We start from the raw sequence: 6468 nt of genomic DNA on the forward strand, positions 1-6468 counted from the left end.
GCACAAAGGCTGCAGGAGTTCCCAGGAAGAGGGAAGTAGGGAGGACCGTGGTCTGGGCTGGCTTCCTGGGCAAAAAGTGCTTGAGCAGGGTGTGGACAGACAGCAGAGAATCCAGGCATGAGCTGTAAAGGGCTGGAGGGGGTCTGCCTGACAGTTCCCTACATCCTTGTTGGGTGGTCGAGGGGAGTCAAGGGAAGCTCAACTGGGTGACACAAAAACTCCTTTCCATTCTTAATAACCTCTGAATCTATGTCTGACCTGTGTCTATGGGGCCTTTTTCTGCTTCAGAGTAGACTTAGGCTTAGAGAGGGGTGTCCACACAGTGTAAGTTTTCAAGGCTCCCCATGCCTCCTGGGATTCCCCCCTCCCAATCTCTGCCTCGCTGCACTGTCCTCATCGGTCTGCACAAACCATAACCCCTTTGAGGACAGGGACTGTGTTATCCATTTCCGAGCCCTGGTACCCAACACAGAGTCAGAGTCAAATAGATGTCTGTGGAACACATAAAGAATTGCACGTACCCACATTACATGTCCACAATGCATTGTTGCTGTTATTATTACTGTTGGTGCTGTAGTTACATGAACCAACATCCCTATCATTTCCTTAAGAGATCAAGGTTCCAGGAATCTAAGTACTTGTGTGGAAGAGTGTTTGGGTGGGGAGATGGCGTTGAGAAAGAGTCACTCTTTCTCTCACTTATTCCCATTTACTGCATCTTAGAAGGGATGTTCAAGAGATGGAGGAATGAGGGGACACTTACTGAGGATCACAGCACTGTGTTGTTCTTGTTGTTGCTTTGCCATCGAGTCGGCCCCAACTCATAGCGACCCCTCCTTGGGTTTCCCAGACAGTATCACTACGGAAGTAGGATTGCCCAACCTTCCTTCCGAGGAGTGGCTGGTGGGTTTGAACCACCAGCCTTCTGGTGAGCAGTCAAGTGCCTTAGGCACTATGCTACCAGAGCTCCTCACTGTGGTGGGTGCCATATATCCACTTACTGCTCAGAAAGACTGGGTTTATAGTGGTCATGAACACTGGCTCTGGGGCTCTGCCATTCACAAGCTGTGTGTCTTTAGGAGAGTTAGCAAACCTCTCTGTGCTTTGGTGTTCTCTAAAATAGGGAAAGTAATAGTCCCGAGGGAGCTCTGGTGGCATAGTGCCTAAAGCATTTGAATGCTAACCAGAAGGCTGGCAGTTCAAACCCACCAGGCCACTTCTCAGAAGGAAGGCTGGGCAATCTACTTCTGCAGAGATACTGCCTCGGAAACCCAAGGAGGGGTCACTATGAGTCAGATCCAACTCCATGGCAGTGAGTTTTTTTGTTTTTCTTTTTGTTATTAATAATCCCAAAGACTCCATGGATGATGCAAATGGTTAATACCCTTCACTGCTAACTGAAAAGTCCACTCAGAGGTAGCTCGGATGAAAGACCTGAAGATCTACTTCTGAAAAGTCACTAAGAACTCCATGAAGCACAGACAGTAGCACACGTTGTGTCACACACTGGATTCACATATTGGAATCGATTCATCTACAAGTGTTATATTTTGTTGTTGTTGTTGTTATGTGCCGTCAAGTCAGACCCGACTCATAGCGACCCCTCCTTGGGTGTCTGAGGCAGTATCACTACAGAAGTAGATTGCCCCACCTTCCTTCCAAGGAGTAGCTGGTGGGTTTGAACTGCCAGCCTTCTGGTTAGCAGTCAAGTGCCTTAGGCATTATGCTACCAGAGCTCCGATATTTTTTAGTTTCTTTTATTTTTTTAATAATCCCTACCACGTAGGAAAGGAGACCTAGTGGCACAATGGTTAAGCACTCGGCTGCTAATTGAAAGGTTAGTGGTTCCAACCCACCCAGCTGCTCTGTAGGATCTGTTTCTCCAAAGATAACAACCTGTGAAACCCTGTGGAACACTTCTGTTCTGTTCTGGGGGTTGCCCTGAGATGAAATCAACTCGAAGTCACCTAACAACCACCACTTAGGGGTATGGGAGGATTCCATGTGACCACACTTTAAAGCCCTTAGATCAGGGCATGACACACCGTGGGCTCCCAGTGAATACCAGCTGGCATGACTGTGATCTCGTTCTGTCCTGTCATCACCTCCACATCTTAGGTGCTGCACATTGTTTATTCATCTAGCAGTTGAGGAAGCTGCCTCTCAGACTTGCTCAAGATCCCACAGTCATGGGCCTCAGCTCTGCCTGGCTTCAAAGCCACAGCATTCAGACAACTGCTAGAGCAAGTAGGGGAGGTGAAGAAAGGAGAACATCTGATCTGGGCTGCCATGGCCTGGATGGTTTCCCATTCATTTTTCCAGCTGTGCAAAGGCCTGGCTCCATCAGCTCCCACCTTCCATCTCTCCACACTGTGACCCCTCCCCCTCTCCAGCCCCAAATCATGAAGCTTCCTGCCTCAGACCAACCCTTGCCACACTCATCCATTCTCCACAGCCAAAGATGTATGGTCTCCCTTTCAGCAGCCCAATACAAATGCACACACACTTACAACCACACTCATGCACACACATTCTCACATGGACACAAATAAACACATGTATATGCTCTCATACACCACTCACACACATTGGCACTTACACACATACAGGTGCCTGCTAACACATGTTCACACACACCTTACACACACACACATGCACACACCCTCACACGTACAGATATGCACACAGATACAAAAAGCACATACATATACACATGCTCCCATATACCCACACATCATTATCCCATTTGCATGCACATGCATACACAAACATACTCACCTACACACACTTACACTCACTCACACATACATACACCTCTATGCACACATAATCAACACACTCTCACAGACACACACATAGATACAAAAAGTACACATGCATACATGTGTTCCTCTGCATACTCTCACAAACATGCTGACACAAACACATACACAAGTCTCACACACACTTTTGCCACCCCTGCCCTGTGACCATGGGGGAAGACAGCCAGGAATGAAGGCTGAAGCTGGGGTCAGGGTCACACACCATCTCATCCTAACAGAACAGCTCAGCTAAAGCAATGTCGGCCTCTGGAGTCGGCCTCTGGAGGCCCACATGTATCATCCTGTTGTATTTCTCCCTCTGCCTCACGTTGTCCCTTGGCTGCCCCTAGGACCTGATTTCAGTGCCAGGCCCAGCCCACTCTTTCATCCCAATTTCGTCCTGGTTTTTCATCCAGCTGCTAACCAGAAGGTCAGTAGTTCAAACCCACCAGCACTCCATGGAAGGAAGATGGGGCGATCTACTTTCGTAAAGATGTACAGCCTTGGAAACCCAATGGGGGTCACTATGAGTCAGAATTGACTTAATGGCAGTGAGTTTGTTTTTTGGTTTTTTATCCACTATAACCATAGGATTCAGGTATCAGCCAGCAAGCAGTGGGGCTTTCCCAAAATAACCTCATGAATTTCCTCCCCTCACACCTCTGAGGAGCATCACATTGGTGGCCATGACAAGAATGTTTGTATGTCTCCCAGGCATACACAGAGAGGCTTTTCATCGCTCTCAAGTTGTACCTCATATAGAAATTAATTTCTTGAACACAATGAAGGAGCTCTCATGGTGCAGCAAGTAAGGCATTTGGCTGCTAACCAGAAGGTCAATGCCTCAAATCCACCACCTGCTCCATTGTAGGAAGATGGAGCAACCTACTTCCATAAAGCTTTAAAGCCTTGGAAACCCAGCAGGGGTCGCTATGAGTCAGAATTGACTGGATGGCAGTAAGTTGGTTGGTTTTTCTTTTTTTTTTTTTTTTGGTTTAAACACAATAAGGCTTTCTCTGCCTAAGTGTTCCCTGCCAATCACTAGGGGGCAGCACAGGCTCACTTGTTTGTGTTCAAATACCTATTTATCCTACTCAGTTCCTAAAGGCTTTGGCGGGTGGGAGTGAGGATTTGTAAACAAAACTGGAAGGGCAGTGTGTGTATGTGCATGCACAGGTGTGTATGATGTAGGTGGGGGGGGCAAGCGGGAAAGATGTGTAAAGTAAGATCACTATAATATGAGCAGCCTGAAAAAATTAGTTAAAGATGAAGATAGAGACTGAATGAGATTCAGTGTAATTTCGAATACCAAGGGAACACAAATTTGGTTCTGAATTTCTTGGTGGACAAAGCGAAAATAAGATCATAGCTCAATTCACTAAGTCACCCATTTCTCCAGGAAAAGGCCAAAGTTTCATTTGGAAGACTGCTGGGAAATCTACCACATCTCGGTTTATATAGATCCCTATATAGGGTCTGCCAGATATACTATGCTCCACACTAATCTTTCTTTAAATTTGTCATCTCTACTTTGTCCTTTAGGAGCTCTGGTAGTGTAGTGCCTAAGGCATTTGACTGCTAACCAGAAGGCTAGCAGTTCAAACCTACCACCCACTCCTTGGAAGGAAGTTTGGGCAATCAACTTCCGTAATGATACTGCCTCGGAAACCCAAGAAGGGGTTGCTATGAATCGGATCCAACTCGACAGCAGTGAGCTTACAGTTATTCTGTCTTTTAATTTAAAGTGATAGTTAAGATACCTAGTTCTAGAGCCAGACCTCCTTTCTCATTGGCTTTACCTCCAATACCCCTATCCACTCTCAAACCCACTCCAAGCAGGCTTTCATTCTTACCACTCTCTGGAAATTGATCTTGTCAACATCACCAGAGGTTTCCATGTTGTCAAATCGAGGGGCACTTCTGTCGTCATCTTTTTGACCTGTGACATTTTAGCCAGGTGAGCATGTTCTTGCTCCTGAACCATCTGCTTTGCTGGGTCCCCCCCACTCTTCTTTACCTCCAAATGTTCCAGTGCCCTAGAGTTCAGTGCTGGGGCCTCTTCTTTTCTCCAACACATCCTCCTTAAATGATCTAACCCAGTCTCAGGGTTTTATACCCTAATGATTCCCAAAATTTATATCTCTGACCCCTATCTCTACTCAGATGTCTAGCAGGCATTGCAGATTTAACAGATCAAACCCAAACTCTTGATGCCCTCATGTGACCTGCTCATTCTTGTTTTCTCTCTTCATAAATGACAGTATCAGTTGACTTCAAACACCCTTAGAGTTGTCATTGACTTCATTCTATGTGTATTCTTTACAACCAAGCTACCAGGAAATCATGGGGGCTCTAACTCTATAGAATCTCTGAAATTGAACCCCTTCTCACCATCTTTACTCTGGGCTCCCTGCCCAAACCACCAGTATCTATGTCTCTTTTGCTAGTTGCTATATCCACCACCACTCATCTGTCAGTTTGTCTTACTGTGGTGGCTTGCGTGTTGCCGTGAGGCTGGAGGCTATGCCACTAGTATTTCAAATACCAGCAGGGAAAACCACGGTGGACAGGTTTCAGTGGAGATTCTAGACTAAGACAGACTCAGAAGAAAGAAGGGGCCATCCACTTCTCAAAGAATTGACCAGTGAAAACCTTATGAATAGCAGTGAAACACAGTCTGATATGTTACTGGAAAACTTTATGAATATCCCTGAAACACTGTCCAATATAGTGCCAGAAGATGAACCCCTCAGCTTGGAAGGCACTCAAAATATGACTGGGGAAGAGCTGCCTCCTCAGAGTAGAGCCAACTTTAATGACGTGGATAGAGTAAAGTTTTTGGGACCTCCATTTGCTAATGTGGCATGACTCACCATGAGAAGAAACAGCTGCAAACATCTATTAATAATCGGAACATAGAATGTACAAAGGATGAATCTAGGAAAAGTGGAAGGTGTCCAAAATGAAATAGAATGCATAAAGATCGATGTCCTAGGCATTAGTGAGCTGAAATGGACTGGGTTTGGCCATTTTGAATCAGACAACCATATGACCTACTTATGCCAGGAATGACCAATTGAAGAGGAATGGCGTGGCATTCATCATCACAAAGAATGTCTCAAGATCTATCCTGAAGTACAATGGTGTCAGTGATAGGATAATATCCATAAACCTACAAGGAAGACAAGTTAATACTACCTACTATTATTCAAATTTATGCACCAAACACAAAAGCCAAGGATGAGGAAATTGAAGATTTTTACCAACTTCTGCAGTCTGGAATAGATAGAACATGCAATCAAGATGGGCTGATTAACACCAATAAGTGGAATGCAAAAGTTGGAAACAAAGAAAAATCACTGGTAGTTGGAAAATATGGCCTTGGTGACAGAAATAATGCTGGAGATCACATGATAGAATTTTGCCAGACCAATGACTTACTCATTGCAAATATCTTTTTTCCACAACCCAAACAGCAGCTATACATGTAGACATCATCAGATGGTGTACACAGGAATTAGATTGACTACAACTGTGGCAAGAGGAGATGGAGCAGCTCAAAATCGTCAGCCAAAACAAGGCCAGGAGCTGACCATGGAACAGACCATCAAAGGCTCATATGCAAGTTCAAATTGAAGGTGAAGACAATTAAAACAAGTCAAGGAAA

Source organism: Orycteropus afer, unplaced genomic scaffold (genome assembly GCF_000298275.1).
Source record: "Orycteropus afer afer isolate SDZICR_OR568_19922 unplaced genomic scaffold, OryAfe1.0 scaffold00510, whole genome shotgun sequence".
Classification (NCBI taxonomy): domain Eukaryota; kingdom Metazoa; phylum Chordata; class Mammalia; order Tubulidentata; family Orycteropodidae; genus Orycteropus; species Orycteropus afer.